Source organism: Strigops habroptila, chromosome 1, assembly GCF_004027225.2.
Source record: "Strigops habroptila isolate Jane chromosome 1, bStrHab1.2.pri, whole genome shotgun sequence".
Lineage (NCBI taxonomy): Eukaryota > Metazoa > Chordata > Aves > Psittaciformes > Psittacidae > Strigops > Strigops habroptila.
The window spans coordinates 2,655,866-2,673,072 of NC_044277.2; the positions used below are offsets into that span (position 1 = coordinate 2,655,866).

Sequence of the window (17,207 nt, forward strand, 5' to 3'; positions counted from 1 at the left end):
CCTATTATCATGCAAAACTTTGGGACATGGTAACTTAATGAGATACACTGTTGATTTGGATTCTTGGTGATATTTAAGGAGATGGAATAAACCCTTCTGTTTGTTACTTGGCAGAAGTGTAAGACTAACATGCCCTTTCTTAACCATTCTCATCTGTTCTTGTTGACTATAAGTGATCACAGAATCATAGATTCCCAGACTGGTTTGGGTTGGGAAGGACCTTAAAGCTCATCCAGTTCCAACCCCCTGCCATGGGCAGGGACACCTTCCACCAGAGCAGGTTGCTCCAAGCCCCTGTGTCCAACCTGGCCTTGAACACTGCCAGGGATGGGGCAGCCACAGCTTCTCTGGGCACCCTGTGCCAGCGCCTCAGCACCCTCACAGGGAAGAGCTTCTGCCTAAGAGCTCATCCCAGTTTTGCCTCTGGCAGATTAAAGCCATTCCCCTTGTCTTGTCCCTACAGGCCCTTGTCCAAAGCCCCTCTCTGGGTTTCCTGGAGCCCCTTTAGGCACTGGAGCTGCTCTAAGGTCTCCCCTTCAGGAGCCTTCTCTTCTCCAGGCTGCCCCAGCCCAGCTCTCTCAGCCTGGCTCCAGAGCAGAGCTGCTCCAGCCCTCGCAGCATCTCTGTGGCCTCCTCTGGACTCACTCAAACAGCTCCATGTCCCTCTTGTGCTGTTGCCCCAGAGCTGGATCAGGACTGCAGGGGGGGTCTCACGAGAGTGGAGTAAAGGGGGAGAATCCCCTCCCTCGACCTGCTGCTCACCCTTCTTGTGATAAAGAGTTTTAACTAATTCAGGATGGACGGATTCTCCGCAATATAGTATCCTCCTGCCCACAAACTGGAGCATCTGTTCAGTTCTGAAGCAGAGGAAAGTTACCTTGAGGTTGCCTTTTTTGCAGCATCAAGCCTCTCCCTTGGAGCTCTGCCATCAACAAGAGCTTTGAAATAGCTGAATAAATAGTACCTTTTAAAGAAGTAAATTTATTACATATGGGTATGAGGTACAAAAGATGCCCAGACACTACAGCACAAACCCAAATCTAATGTCCCAGGATTGCAAGGCCAAATCTCACTGTTAGTGTGTCCTCTCCAGTTAGATGCACCACATAGACCTGTGTTAATCTCTCCCACTCACACAATAAAATGTACAAAGTTCTTACAATGAGAAGCTGGGTCTATTTGTGTTTAGAATTGATTTCATTTATTAAAAAGGATGTTCAGCCTGAAAAGAATCAGTGATAAAACCTCTCTTAAAAATCACACAGCCGTTCCTCAGTACAATAGTTAGTAAAAACTCATTTTTAAAAGGAAAGGCAAAGTAATTTTACAATCCCTAAGCAATTTATTCAAGAGCAAGGATGAGGTGCAGCAACATCACAAAGGGCATCCACTGAGGGAGGTAATCTCTGTTATTTGGTGAGACACCCTCTAGGAAGAAAGCTCTTCCAAGCAAGGATTAGGGAAATTTAAGCAAATTCCACCCACTACTTCCCTCTTCTTTATCACATCAAACATGAGTGTTTTGTGTTCACTGTAAAGGTCCTCTGCAGTACATTTTTATACCCTTTCTACCCTTTCTTCCAAAAGGTTGCCTAGGATCCCTTCATTAATGTGCTACAACGTCATGTTTCTTTTTGGCTGTTCCTTCATTGGCTTTATGAAGCTTGAAGGCCTTTATTCCGCACAAAGGCACAGCTTTGCCTAACAGGATAGAAAACAGCTTTAACCCAGCTGCACGATTCGTACGTTTTTCTAGGACATGGGAATGGTAGATTGGAAACCTCCCAACCTGAGAGACTTGAGCCTAAGCCACCCACTTCCCTAAGCAAGCAAGCTAATCCCTATTATAATACAAAAAGGACAGATTTTGCATTACTAGACAGTCAGGACAGTGTCATTGGTGATCATTACTCACAGCCAGAACATGCTTTTGAGATGAGCTTCAGTGGGGTGTTTGAGAAAAGAGTGCCAATGTCACGAGCCTCACGAAATGCTGGGAACTGCTCAGCTCCGTTGAGCCCTCCGGATACACACAGGAGAAAACTTCAGTTATATTTAATAGCAAAAGCATTGGCATTTAGAGACACAGACGTTTCTGCAGGTAGTTTTGTAGAGGAACCATCTCAACCTTCCTCATCAAACAGGCTGAAGTGCTAAAGCTTCTTCATGTGGATCTCATCTCCACTCCTAGAAGCAGCAAGGGATCCAGTCTGTATTGGCAACCTGTACCACGAGCACCTCGTTAGCCAAAGTGCTTCGTGTGGGTCTATGTGATATCTTGTCTTATTTCTTGCTCCCACTATTGCTATATGCAGTCACGACACTGAGAAATTCTAGGAGAGATTTAGTAACATAAATAAGGGCAAAGGAAAGTGAATTACCATGATCACAGCCTAGCTGCCATCCATTCAGATCGGAGGGGAGGAGGTGATTCCAACTGCTAAATTTAATTAAAGCATATGCTCTTGGGCTTTGCAGTGGAGTATCCTTAAATCTCCTTCACTCTGTGTCTCCTTTCCAGGTCATCATGAAGTTTAAATCACATTGAAAGGTTCTTGTTTCATTTCCTTTGTCCCCTCTCCACTTCCTCCAGAGAAATCACATAGAAACCCTCATCAAGAAGGTATTAAGACCAGTTGAAAGAGGACAGCAAAATGGAGATGCTTGCAGGATCCATCAGAAAGAAGTTATCACCTATTAAATATATAAGATGATACCATTCATTGTTGTAACATGCAAAGGTAGCTGGAGGATTAGAAGCAATGAGGAGACTGTGGTCACAGCCCAAATGGGTATCAATGGCACAGGCAAGGGAGGTTCTGTGTGTGGAGGCAAAATGCAGCCTCCTGGAAAAGAAACCAGAGAGAAGGACCTCTATGGTAATGTTCTCTGTAATGCTCCCTTACCTCTTGCAGGTTCGGGGAGAGCAGTGGAGAGGCAGAGTATGAATGTAAGATGGTTTCAAGAACATCTGACACATACAGAATCATAGAATGATTTGGGTTGGAAAGGACCTTAAGATCATCCAACCCCCTGCCATGGGCAGGGACGCCTCACACTAGACCATGTCACCCAAGGCTCTGTCCAACCTGGCCTTGAACACTGACAGGGATGGAGCATTCACCACTTCTTTGGGCAACCTGTGCCAGCGCCTCACCACCCTCACAGTAAAGAACTTCTTCCTTAGATCTAACCTGAACTTTCCCTATTTCAGTTTGAACCCATCACCCCTTGTCCTCTCACTCGAGTCCCTGATGAAGAGTCCCTCTCCAGCATCCTTGTAGCCCCCTTCAGACACTGGAAGCTGCTCTGAGGTTTCCACACAGCTTCTCTTCTCCAGGCTCAACAGCCCCAATGTTCTCAGCCTGTCTCCATACAGGAGGTGCTTGAGCTCCTGCTCATCCTCGTGGCCTCCTCTGGACTTGCTCCAGCAGTTCCATGTCCTTCTTTATGTTGAAGACACCAGAAGTGCACACAGTGCTCCTGTACTGCCTTTCAACGCTCCATCTGTTCTATGATTCTATATCATAGGGAGGCACCCCTGCCCATGGCAGCGAGGCTGGAACTGGATGATCTTAAGGTCCTTTTTAACCCAAACCATTCTGTGATTCTGTGATTCTATGATTCTATGACATCAGTCACCTCCATGGAGCCTGAGCAAAGGTCACATCTGAGTCTGTAGCAGCAGCTGGTTCCTGATCCCAGAAGAAGATGTATAACCCCTGGGTTGATATAAAAACCTAGTTCAAAATCTTACTATGAAGTCAACACCCTGCAGCAGATTTCATGATGTACCTTGGGTCAACGTCCCTATGGGAGGAACAGTGGCTGCACAGTTCGTCAAAGCTCTGCCCACATTCAGCAGCAGGACTGTGTAAAAATAAGCTCTCAAAAGAAGTTTCAAAGGGAAGTTAGACGAATTAAATCCTTACAGGTGTTGACAGTACTGAAGGGTGTTGAGTAGGGAACATGCCACTGGTGTTACCGCTGTTTTACCCTTAGAATGGAAAAAAAAGTAAGCAAGGATGTCTGAACAGAAGGGTAAAGGCTGTTACTAGAAATAAGAAGGCATCGTTCAAAAAGCTAATGATGTATCCCAAAATAGCAAATAGAATCAGGAACTCTGGCAGATTAAACATAAAAATACATCAAGGCAGAGCAAAGGAGACTGAGGAGCAACCAATGAAGGCAAACTTATACTGCTCTTTCAACACGTCAGGGGTGAAAAGTCTATAAGACCAATTGATAGCAACTGTATACAAGAATCATTCACAAAGAAAAAGGTCACTGCAGAGCACTCAAGTGAATTCTTTGCACTGGTGTTTACCATGGAAGAAAAAGGGGTGGTAAACATCCTAGATCTACTTTGAGAAGAGGATTTAGCAAAGAACCTGCCCGAAATTTGACATGAGGTACAGCTTAGAAAGACAGAATAAACATAGACAAAAGAGCAGGTCTAGATATCATAGAATCATAGAATGGTTTGGGTTGAAAAGGATCTTAAGATCATTCAGTTCCAACCCCCTGACATAGGCAGGGACACCTCACACTAGACCATGTCACCCAAGGCTCTGTCCAACCTGGCCTTGAACACCGCCAGCGATGGAGCATTCACCACTTCTTCGGGCAGCCTGTGCCAGCGCCTCACGGTAAAGAACTTCTTCCTTAGATCTAACTTAAACTTCCCCTGTTTCAGTTTGAACCCATTACCCCTTGTCCTATCACTACAGTCCCTGATGAAGAGTCCCTCCCCAGCATCCTTGTAGACCCCTTCAGGCACTGGAAGCTGCTCCACGCAGCTTCTCTTCTCCAGGCTGAACAGCCCCAATGTTCTCAGCCTGTCTCCATACGGGAGGTTCTCCAGCCCCTGATCATCCTCATGGCCTCCTCTGCACTTGCTCCAACAGCTCCATGTCTCTCTTATGTTGAGGACCCCAGCACTGCACACAGTGCTGCAAGTGAGGCCTCACTAGAGCAGAGCAGAGGGGCAGGATCACCTCCTGTCACGCTTCTTTTGATGCAGCACAGATATATTCACCCAAGAGTTTCACAGGAAATGAAAAATTAACTGTCTGAATTATTAACACCAATGTGCAATGTTTCCCTGAAAACTTCCCTGGGATGTGAAGACTGGAGAGGATCCAGGAGACATCCAGAGAATTACAGACTTATAAACCTGACATGCGAAACAAACAAATGAGCTGAAACTTTGCTGAAGGAAGGTAAAAAGATTTCACTTCTGGTTAACTGCACCTTACAGATCTCTTGATATTTTTAACGGGTTAACTTGTGGGTATCAATAACCCAGTAAATAAAATGTTTTTAAGAGTTTTAATAAAAGGTGTTTAAAGGAAATAAGCAGCCATGGATAGACCGGATATTAGCGGAAATATCCATTAGACTGGATATTAGGAAAGAAATATTCACTGAGAGGGTGGTACTGGAACAGGCTACCCAGGGCAGTGGTGGAATCACCATCCCTGGAAGTGTTCACACACCGTGTAGATGAGGCCCCCAGTGACATGGTTTAGTGGTGGCCTTGGCAGTGCTGGGGTAATGGTTGGACTTGATGATCTTAAAGGTCTTTTCCAACCTGGTTGATTCTATGACATAAGATCATCCTGTTATCTGCTCTTGACCGATATATATAATCTTTCAAAGACAGGAAGCAGAGGTTAGGAGCAACTATTCAGTTTCTTCTACTGCGAGGACTGATGTCTTCAAACGAAGCTCATAGGATTCAAACTACAACAGAGACAGCGGTCCTTCATGCAGCAAGCAGCAGACATGAAAAACATGAATGAACATTTCTATGGGTTAAAGCTGGGTGGGTAGCCAAAGGAAGGGATCAGCAAAGACCACAACAGGGCCAGGAAGTCCTTGAGGTGAGAATAGTTGGAGGCTGGCAGAGTGGTCATAAATATCTCCCCTGTGCTTACTTGTTTGCTCCCATTTATGGGTGATGGTAGGTGGAAATGAGCTAAATGCACCTGGGTCTGGAACAACACTGATACTTTCAATTCTTATGTTAAACCAGAGTGGGTTTGAATTTCTAATAGTCTTAAGAGAATCAGCCCTTCCCCCTGACATGTCCAAATCACAGAGTATGTAAGGCTGGGAGAAGTTTCAGGAGATCACTTGCTTCATCCCCCAAATCATCTGAATCACCACTAAAAACACTTCCACAGATGATTTGTAACTCAATTTGGTTTTGAAAACTCCCTGCAGCAGAAAGTTCAAGTCTTCCCAAGCAGTTTGTACAAGTGCTTTCCTATCCTTAATCTTGGATAGTACTTTATCATATCTAAATTAAATCTTCTCCCAGCAACCTAAGCCAATCTAAGCCAATAACTTCTTGACCTATCTTCAGTGGGCATGGAGAATGGTTTTTCCTGTTTCTTTTTGCAGCAAGCCATCATATATGTGGGAAGTTAGATATGAGGTTAGATATAAGGAAGGAGTTCTTCACTGTGAGGGTGGTGAGGTGCTGGAACAGGTTGCCTGCCCAATGAAGTGGTAAATGCTCCATCCCTGGCAGTGTTTAAGGCCAGGTTGGACAGAGCCTTGGGCAACATGGTCTAGTGTGAGATGTCCCTGCCCATGGCAGGGGGTTGGAACTGGGTGATCTTAAGGTCCTTTCCAACCCAAACCATTCTATGATCCTTTGATTCTAAGTTACTCCCATTTCCCCAGCCCTTCTATTTCCTAGTTTCCATAAACTCATCTCTTTCAAACTTTGCTTGTAATTATGTTGTTTAGATCTTAGATCATTGCTTTTGTTTTCTGGACATTCTCTTGCTGGGTCTTAGTGTGGATAGAAACTTTGACAGATGTTCAGCTGAGAAAGTATATTTGCTTTTGTCAGCGAATCCCCGAAACCTAGAGTTCATCTTTGGTCATTTTTAATATGTTCTTTCTGAAATGGAAGCTTTTATGACATTTCTCAGCACAGCATTATTATTTTATAAAGATTGTGCAGTGGCACTTGCAGACTGAGTGGGAATCTGTTGTGAAAGATGTAGCACAAATGTGTAGAAAACAATAAGCTTTTTCCAGCCAAAATTGGGGATATAACCTATTCACTAGATGAGACCAGAGGCAGAAAGGACAAATCTTGACTAATCAGTGGTAGTAACTGGAGCTCTAATAAGTGTAATCAAATAAAGCCTTGCTTCTGGTAGTGAGAATCTAGCCTTAAAAGGAGGCAATGAAACAAACATTTCTGTTTCTAGAAATAAACCAGAAATGAACATTTTAAATCCAGACTGTTTTCTTATTTTCTAGGTACCGACTTGTATTTCAGGGTTCCTTTTTTTGCAAGATCGTAGAATCACAGACTGGTTTGGGTGGGAAGAAACCTTAAAGCTCATCCAATCCCAAACCCCTGCCACGGGCAGGGACACCTTCCACTAGAGCAGGTTGCTCCAAGCCCCTGTGTCCAACCTGGCCTTGAACACTGCCAGGGATGGGGCAGCCACAGCTTCTCTGGGCACCCTGTGCCAGCGCCTCAGCACCCTCACAGGGAACAACTTCTGCCTCAGAGCTCATCTCAATCTCCCCTCTGGCAGGTTAAAGCCATTCCCCTTGTCCTGTCCCTACAGGCCCTTGTCCAAAGCCCCTCTCCAGGTTTCCTGGAGCCCCTTTAGGCACTGGAGCTGCTCTAAGGTCTCTCCTTCAGGAGCCTTCTCTTCTCCAGGCTGCCCCAGCCCAGCTCTCTCAGCCTGGCTCCAGAGCAGAGCTGCTCCAGCCCTCGCAGCATCTCTGTGGCCTCCTCTGTACCAACTCTTAACTTGTCCATGTCTGTCTTGTGCTGGAATTCCCAGAGCTGAACACAGTACTCCAGAGGGCTCTGACCAGAGTGGAGTAGAGGGGGAGAACCACCTCTCTTGACCTGCTGGTCATGCTTCTTCGTACACAGCACACGATACATCTGGCTTTCTGGGCTGCAAGCACTTACTTGTTTCAGAAGTGTCTCATAAAAAGGAGGGTTTCAGTTCTGCTTTGGATACTGTGATGACTTTAGGTGTCGTAGGGAAGAATTAGGGACTAGGACTTTGAGAGCTGAAATCTCCGTCTGTTCACTCTCTGCGATGGTCTCCCTGCATCCTTCATACCTATTATCACTCCTGCACCATGGCTTCTCTGCTTCAGCCAATTTTTCCTCCTGTGGGCACTGCATTACCGAACCGAGCAAATTATCAGCGGTGTTTTGTCACCGAGTTAAGTGGAATGAGGGATTTGTTCCAACCTCCGAGTTTTCCTCCCCACCAGCTTGCTTTAGCCTTCTTCCCTCTCCGTTGTGTTACATCTGTCGCACTCAGCATGCGCTCCTTTAGCTCTGTCAGCATCAGTTTCAACTGCCACTTGTCATCTGTGCTCAGAGAGGCAAGGAACTCAATTTAATATCTCAGGCTTTCATAAGCAAAGCTGATCACTAGGATTACTCAGAGTATCGGACATGCTCTATTGATAACATGATTGACTTATCACTGCCTCGGATGCAAAGATTTTTATATTGGCTTGAAGCTTTTATTTTCCTAATGCAGACACGATAATACGTTTCTAGAAATGGAAGGGTCAAATTTAGTGATGCTAAGATAAATCCAGGCACAATGCCACTAAACTCTTCACCTATTGCAGCTAAATCCAGGTGTAACCGATGCAGAAATGCAGTGCAAAGTATTGAAACTCAGCTCTTCATGGCTCGTGATTCCTTTCTGTGACGTACCCATAGCCACCAGCTTGGGACATGTATTGCTGCCACAGCAGTACTTGATGAAAACATCCCTTTTATGTCAGAATCTGCTAGGTCCTGGAATTCAAGTCTCTCTTGGACATTAAATAGACTGAAATAAGGTTGTTTGGGGATTAGCTGCCATTCTCCAGCCTCCATTTATGGTTGCTATATTTTTGCTTAAATAGCTCACAGGTAACATCACAGAGATACACTGCAATAAGCAATCCAAGCTGTGCTGTTTTCAGGGAATCTTAGGTTCATGGATCTCTGGAAATAGGAAATGAGAATTACCCTCTGCTTTGTGAAGCATTCAGACCAACTTCTATTTCTTCCCGTGCTCCTTGCGCTTGACTGGTTTGGTGTATAAAGCATTTGAGTGGAAACCAGCATTTTTTGATCAAAGAAGAAAAAACACTCTTCCAACTGTGCAATTGTCCAATTAATCCCGGATTGAAAAGTTAAGTACTGCTAAAAACCAGCTGTATTTTGTCTAGCAGTCTTCGGAGGAGCTATAACCCCTGCCCAAGCACTTAAAATAGCAGGAAAATACATCAAAAGGAGATAATAATTTGGGGGGTGTGTGGATAATTTGGCATTGAGATCTGAAAAGAATTTGGACTAAATAGAGAAAAAGACTTATGAAAATAAGGTTTTGGGGTTATTTTGTCTGCTTCTCCTTAAGCACAGGAGAAGATGGAAAACTACTCTAATTAAAGAGTTCTCTGACTATTTTAAACTCTGGAGAAATCTATTTGTTCATACTCCAGAGGAGTATTCAGGCTTTCTCCTTCATGCTGCCATAATGATAGGACATCACATCTTGGACTTGAGGATCTTAAAGGTCTTTTCAAACCTAGCTGATTCTATGATCAGTCGCTTTTTACTTTCCCCTTACTGCTGTATTAGAAAAGCTTTGTTGCCTGTTTACATGGATATTGGGAGTGACACAGCAACTGTGTGCTAATGGGATAAATGAAGCAGTTGCTGAAGCTTTCTTGTGGTGTTATTTAATTACCTCTCTTTTCCTGAACCTATCAACACTTCCAGTCAATCCAAAGCAGAGGAGCAATTACCAGACATTTCAATACTGTAAGAGGTGATGTTAAGATTGCAAAACAAATTCTAACTTAAAAAATCCACGTGTCCATCCATTATCATAGAAACACAGAGTGGTTTGGGTTAGAAAAGACCTTAAGATCATCAAGTTCCAACCCCCTGCCATGGGCAGGGACACCTTCCACTAGACCGGGTTGCCCCAAGCCCATCTCCCAGGTGGATGGTGTCCCTGCCCATGGCCGGGGATTGGAACTGGATGAGCTTCTTCCCATCCCAAACCATTCTGTGAGTCTATGATTCTATGATGATATTATATAGCATATATATAAAATACATATACATGCTATATAGTACATAATAGTATGTATATATTATATATTATGTACTATCATATATACTATTATGTATTACATATATACTAGTGTGTATATATATGTGGTAGTATATATAGTAGTACATAATAGTATATAGTATATACTATCAATATTAATAGTATATACTATGTGTACTATATGTACTATATATACACACTATATGCATGACAGTATATACACTATATATACTACACATACTATATATTAATAGTATATACTATATATACTATATATACTATATAGTATATACTATTAATAGTAATAGTATATACTATATATATCAGTATATATTATAGTATATATTTTATATATAGTATTATATGCATACAATACATGAATAGTATATATTATACATAGTATGCATATAAATAGTGTATATACATAGTGTGTATAGGCTCTGTCCAACCTGGCCTTGAACACTGACAGGGATGGAGCATTCACCACTTCTTTGGGCACCCTGTGCCAGCACCTCAGCACCCTCACAGTAAAGAACTTCTTCCTAGATCCAACCTGAACTTCCCCTGTTTCAGTTTGAACCCATCACCCCTTCTCCTATCGCTACAGTCCCTGATGAAGAGCCCCTCCCCAGCATCCTTGTAGATCCCCTTCAGATATTGGAAGCTGCTCTGAGGTCTCCAAGCAGCTTCTCTTCTCCAGGCAATCAAACCAGCTTAGGAAACATTAACCTAGAGGACAACAGTGTAACCTTTCTGTAAATACTTTAATAGCAGAGCTCGTAAAAGGTTAGGATTTAAGATGATTCACAAAACCAAATAGGGAGTCACAAGGAAACTCTTTCCAAACACTGGAAGAAATCCCCTAATGACACAGCCAGCCTAATGGGATAATCACCTCGGCAGGAAAAAGGTGGAAGTGTCACTGCTGAGTTCATTTCAATTCAGGTAGAGATCCTCTGGTGCAGCCCATTTCATCTGTAGAGGAATCAGTTTTCCAAAGCAGAATCACGCTGACGACTTCCCCCTGAGCCACCTTCACCAAACTCCTCCAGGGATGCAGATCCGACCTCTGTGAGTTTTGCTAATCTTGGAATGAAATCCCTGCTTCCACATTGGGAAACACCAGGCTGCAGCTGACATATGGACAACCTCCAACCAGAAACAGAGCACAAACACAAAGATTAAACTGTTTAAATAAAGCTCTGGTGCTTAGCTCTCTACAACTACCTGACAGGAGGTTGTACTGAGGTAGGGATTGGTCTCTGCTCCCAAGTAACAAGGGATGGGACAAGAGGAAATGGCCTCAAGCTGCACTGGGGGAGGTTTAGATGGAGATGAGGAACAATTCCTTCCCCAGAGGGTGCTCAGGCATTGGAACAGGCTGCCCAGGGCAGGGCTGGAGTCACTGTCCCTGCAAGTGTTCACACCCCGTGCAGCCGAGGCCTCAGTGCCATGGGTTAGTGGTGGCCTTGGCAGTGCTGGGGAATGGTTGGACTTGATGATCTTAAAGGTCTTTTCCAATCTGGTTGATTCTATGATTCTATGATTAGGACTTCTTGTCCCTATACAGCTGACACTATATTTTTCAGATTTTATGAACGCTGTTGCTATGGGATGGAATAAAGCTGTTAATATTTTCCCTCAGTTCAGAGACAGCATCATCTCAGATGATTCCTTGTCTGCTTAGGGAAAAGGCCTGATTTCCACACCAAGAAGCTACCCTTGCTCCTTTGGAATCTGTAACAGATCAATAAGCAGCTGGTAATAACAAGGACCAGCCTGGACATACACAATATAAAGGTCTGCAAAAGCCCAAATCCTTCCGAAGCATCCTAAGAGAACACACGCTATTATTATTGTATGAATAACACACTTATTGATTAAGTGGTGTTTCTTCAGCTACAAAACGCAGAACCAGCAAGATGCAGACTGCAAACCAAAGCAATCACACGAGTTTTATCTCACTGGGTAATTCTTACGATTGCTGTCTCTTGGAATATTTTGTCTGTCTTTTATTGGCACACGTTTATATCTTTTACTTATATTCATGAGGCTCACACTGAAAGTAAAACATGATTTGTACTGAAAAGTACTATTTTTGCAGCGTGGTTTTGAACCATAATCTGTTCTTCCCGCATGATTAACCTGCTCTTCCTTGCCCCTGTAACAGCCCCCCAAAACCCACCCAGTGTGTTGCATGTCTAACTGTAGTCAGAGGATGCTGCAGATGGCAAGCAGACAGCTGTACTTCATCATCAATGCATTTCCTAAGGGATGTTCTTTAGACTCCACAGAAATAAATGATTATCAATGCAGCAAAAGATCGAGGAAACTGCTCTGACAGCAGTTTGGTGCTGTAAAACCCTGAGGTTTATGGAGGCTCAGGTGGCCCCTCAGCCCTTTAAAAGCTTTTTTTAGCAGGGCTACTGGTGCAGAACCACATTTCTGAGAAGGCAGCTGGCTTGTCGAGCCCTTGTTAAAATGAATTGTTGTTTAAAGGCCCTATCAAGAAAATCCTTGCTTTATAACTCCTTTTGCAAAGCCAACCACTGAATAAAGCTGCTGTCACTTCACAAATGAAGAAGTAAACCCTTCCAAGGTACAGCTTGAGTTGGAGCAAACGCCTTGTGCGTCAGACTTTCCCAAAGCACTCTTTGGGTGAAGTTCCACTCTCGGTCTGCAATTTGAGTTGTTTTGAACAGTATTAGTAGCTTCAGGAGCAACGAGTCGGTGATTTTTATGTATTTATTCCTGTTCTGGTGTGCTGGGACTACCAAGGAGGGTACCAAACTGTCCTCAAAAAGGTTATGCTGATCTAAGGACTAACAGAGAGTGATTTATTAATGATTGAAAGAGAATTGGCTCATCCAGTGGTCCTCAGCTGGTGAAATCAAAGCTTTAGCATATCAATCACCCACACTCTGACCCTGGGGCTCCATTTGTAACCTTAAATCTTAAAATAACAATAGTGTGCATGCCTTTAACATAGTAGAGTAAACCAAACTGTTCTAATTTACTAACACATAGAGAGAAAGGAATGTTCAGCTGATGAGGAAGGAACATCATGGGACTGATAACAACAAGGAGATGGTAAATAAGACCAAGGATGCCAGCCTTCAAGACAGCAGAGTGGTGCCCAGCATGGAGCAGGACTGGAACAGAACAGAAGCAAGGACATACCAGCTGCTAACTCAGCACTAGGACCTTGCAAGGGTGCGCAACCACTGAGGCTATTCAGTGAGGAAGACTATCGACCACCACCAAAGACCCATCCAGCAAGAAAGTGCCTGTGTAATTAGGATGCAAGTATTATAATTAGTTCCTATAAAAGCTATGAATATGCATGAGTATGCTAAATATACAGCCGCTGTTGGCCAGTATCGGGTGCGCTCACTTTTGTGAAGCTATTCGCATGTGTGCCCAGCGCTGCAATGAAGAATGATGCTTTCTGAAGCTCCACATTGAGTCTTACAGAGTTTCTCTGACTGACTTTTACGGTAACACACTCAGGGTAGGTAGCTGAGATGTTCAGAGCATTGATTTTAATTATCCTATATAGGAGGGGAATCACAGAATTAGACTGGTTTGGGCTGGAAAGGACCTTAAGATCATCCAGCCACAGGCAGGGACACCTTCCACTAGAGCAGGTTGCTCCAAGCCCCTGTGTCCAACCTGGCCTTGAACACTGCCAGGGATGGGGCAGCCACAGCTTCTCTGGGCACCCTGTGCCAGCGCCTCAGCACCCTCACAGGGAACAACTTCTTCCTTATATCTAACCTGAACTTCCTTGTTTCAGTTTAAACCCATTACCCTTTGTCCTATCGCTACAGTCCCTTAGGAGCACCACGGCTAGTGAGGTATGGCAGGGCAGAGGAGAGAAGGGAAGCTGCTAGTGGAGCCGGCTGAGGGACACGAAGCTGAGGAGGGCGGCGGGCGAGCCGCATGGAGGGTAAACCCCCCGCGGTTTCGGGGGGAAGGCAGCACCCGGCGACCCTCACACCGTCCGGCGAGTCCGTAGGAAGGGATGGGAAGAGAGAAGGAGAGAAGGGAAGGGAGAAGGAGAGAAGGGAAGAGACCGGGAACAGACGGAGGGAGAACGGAACCGCCCCCCTACATCCAGACCTCCCCGCACCGCCCTCCTCAGTGGCACTGAGGGGACGATAGGCGGGGCTTCCCCTCACCCCATCCCCTCTTCTGATTGGCCACCGGGAGACCAAGAGGGCGTGGCGCCGCTTTCCGTGACGCGTCGCTTCGCGGTGCATGCTGGGAGTTGTAGTCCGAACCGGCCACCCCACGCAGCGGTACCTGCGGCTTGGGGACTACAAAGGTGGTGGTGGTGGGGTAGGACACGTGGTCAGGGCGGGGCCCGCCGAGGTCACGTGATGTTTGGGTGCCGGCGGCGCGGCGCAGCTTCGAGGCGGTGGCGGGTGAGTGGCGGAGCCTCCCCCCCCCCAATTCGGGGGTGACCTCGTGTGACCTCCGGGGGGGAGGGGCGATATGGGGACATGGGGGTTCCTTGCACTGTGTGTGTGTAACGTGGACATGGGGGTTCCTTGCGCTGTGTGTGTGTAACGTGGGGCATGTCCTTACACTGTGTGTGTGTGTAACGTGGGACATGGGGGTTCCTTGCACCGTGTGTGTGTAACGTGGGACATGGGGGTTCCTTGCACTGAGTGTGTGTAACATGGGGGCCTTGCACTGTGTGTGTGTAACGTGGGACTTGGGGTTCCTTGCACTGTGTGTAACGTGGGGGCCTTGCACTGTGTGTGTGTAACATGAGACTTGGGGTTCCTTTCACTGTGTGTGTGTAACATGGGACTTGGGGTTCCTTGCACTGTGTGTGTGTAACGTGGGGGCCTTGCACTGTGTGTGTGTAACATGGGACTTGGGGTTCCTTGCACTGTGTGTGTGTAACGTGGGACATGGGGGTTCCTCGCACCGTGTGTGTGTAACGTGGGGGCCTTGCACTGTGTGTGTGTAACGTGGGACATGGTGGCCTTACATTCAGGTGTATGTGTTGCTTTAGGGACATGGTTTGCACACAGAGGCCTGTGTTTGTGACCTGTGAACAGGGCTGGCCTTGCTCGGGGGTGTGTTTGTGCACACTAGAGCCTGTGGCTGCCCTTACACAGGGTTGTGTGTGTACAACCAATTGAGGGACAGGGCTGGTGTTGCCTATGGGTGTGAGCAAGAGGGGCAGATGTGCTGAGGGTGCCACACTTGTGTCCCACACGGCTCATAACTGGGTGAAGATGGGATGTCCCCGCACCCACTTGTCACCAGCAGTCACCGTGACCCTGTCCTGTGGTTGCTTAACACAGGGAAACATTGATGTGTTGACCTCTGGTGCGATGGCAACATTGGGAACTGCTCCCTGACCTGTGTTGTAGTTAAATAACAGGTTTTGGCTCGGTTTTAACCTCACAGTTGTATTTATTTGTCGTATTTTTCCTTCCAGGCTAATTCAGGAGGGTTTAGCCATAAATGAGTCAGTGAGATGGACTTGCAAGTGCAAGGAGAGGAAATAAAACTGCTTTTAAGTGTATAAAGCGCCACTTTCTGCCTTGGCTGACTGCAGAAACTTTTCGTGTTGCCTTTGTACTTCAGAGTGTTTGTGGCTTGAAGCCCTTGATAAAAGCTCTCCTTAGCTGCATGCTACAATTAACCTGCAGCATCTGATGCTGGAATGGACTTTACTAGGGAAATCTCGTGTTTCCTCTGAGCTCCTTTGGTGCCTTTGTGTGCACATCAAAAAGCAGAGAGGGTTTGGAAACCTAAAAGCACACTTTCATTCTTCCACCAGCGCACCACGTACGTGCTGCACAACCTCTGCTTGTTTGCATTTGAAGTATTCGGTGACATTTGCAGCTCAAGATGGTCTGGGAGCACTGCACAAACAAGTGTCTGTTTGCTAACCCAGGGATAACGTGTGTGTGGGGCCATGGCCTGAAGTTTTGTTCTTTGTGCTTCATCCTGCTAAATGTTAAAGTTTTACGAGCTTGTGTGGTCTGGGAAGGCTGGAGTAAACTATGAGGCTGTGTTGTCTCTTTCTTTCTTCACCCTGTAGTAAGAAGGTTCATGTTTTATCCAGCATTTACCCCTTTTTCCACGCTGGTGTTTCCCTTTGCAATGTGGCTGTGAATACACAATGCCATTGGAACAGGCTGCCCAAGGAAGTTGTGAATGCTCCATCCCTGGCAGTGTTCAAGGCCACATTGGACAGAGCCTTGGGTGACATTGTCTAGTGTGAGGTGTCCCTGCCCATTGCAGAGGTTTGGAACTGGATGATCTTAAGGTCCTTTCCAACCCAAACCATTCTGTGATCCTGCCTTGTAGGTCTCTGTATCGCATTAGTCCAGGAGTCACAGAATGGTTTGGGTTGGAAGGGACCTTAAAGCTCATCTAGTTCCAACCCCCTGCCACGGGCAGGGACACCTTCCACTAGAGCAGGTTGCTCCAAGCCCCTGTGTCCAACCTGGCCTTGAACACTGCCAGGGATGGGGCAGCCACAGCTTGTCTGGGCACCCTGTGCCAGCGCCTCAGCACCCTCACAGGGAAGAACTTCTGCCTCAGAGCTCATCTCAATCTCCCCTCTTCCAGTTTAAAGCCATTACCCATAGAGTTGATGCAGCTGATTCACATCTTTAAATCACCAATGACTCAGGCCAGCTGCTGTCTGGCCCCTTGGTGCCTTCCTGCTGTGCTGTGTTCTCCAGCTGTGTCCTTTTCCATCTCATCATCTCCAGGTTGGTCTGGGGGCTTTTTCCAGGGTGCTAATGATGTGCTGATTCACTCTTTCCACCCCTCAGTGAGCAACAGATAAACCCTGTTGCGTGCTCCAAAGCCTCATCAGCGAAACCACCACTGATGTGGCTTTGATGGACATTGGAGCAGTGCAGCCACTGCTGCAGTCCTGTGTCCCGGATCAGCTCTCCATCCTCATTTCCTCCTGCCATTGTGCCTAAAACAAGCCTGAGCTGCTGCATATGATGTCTCCATGTCTCTTTCCTAGAGGAGTATTGGCCATTACTTGGTTTAGAGGAGATTTGCAGTGTAATGCTGTGCTGTTGTGGTTTCCCTGGC

At 45.9% G+C, this 17,207-nt stretch overlaps 1 protein-coding gene across 6 annotated transcripts in view; it reads left to right on the forward strand.

Annotated features, from left to right (window-relative positions):
• The first annotated feature begins 14,399 nt into the window (after window positions 1–14,399).
• Window positions 14,400–17,207, forward strand: part of TSNARE1 (t-SNARE domain containing 1) — a 490,869-nt gene continuing 488,061 nt past the window's right edge. For 4 of the 6 annotated variants that reach the window (XM_030512202.1, XM_030512220.1, XM_030512241.1 and 1 more), the window contains exon 1: window positions 14,452–14,551. The gene's annotated coding sequence lies outside the window, so the exon portion shown is untranslated. Of the gene's footprint in view, window positions 14,552–17,207 lie in introns of all 6 variants that reach the window. The other 2 variants (XM_030512211.2, XM_030512231.2) reach the window with 1 other exon arrangement.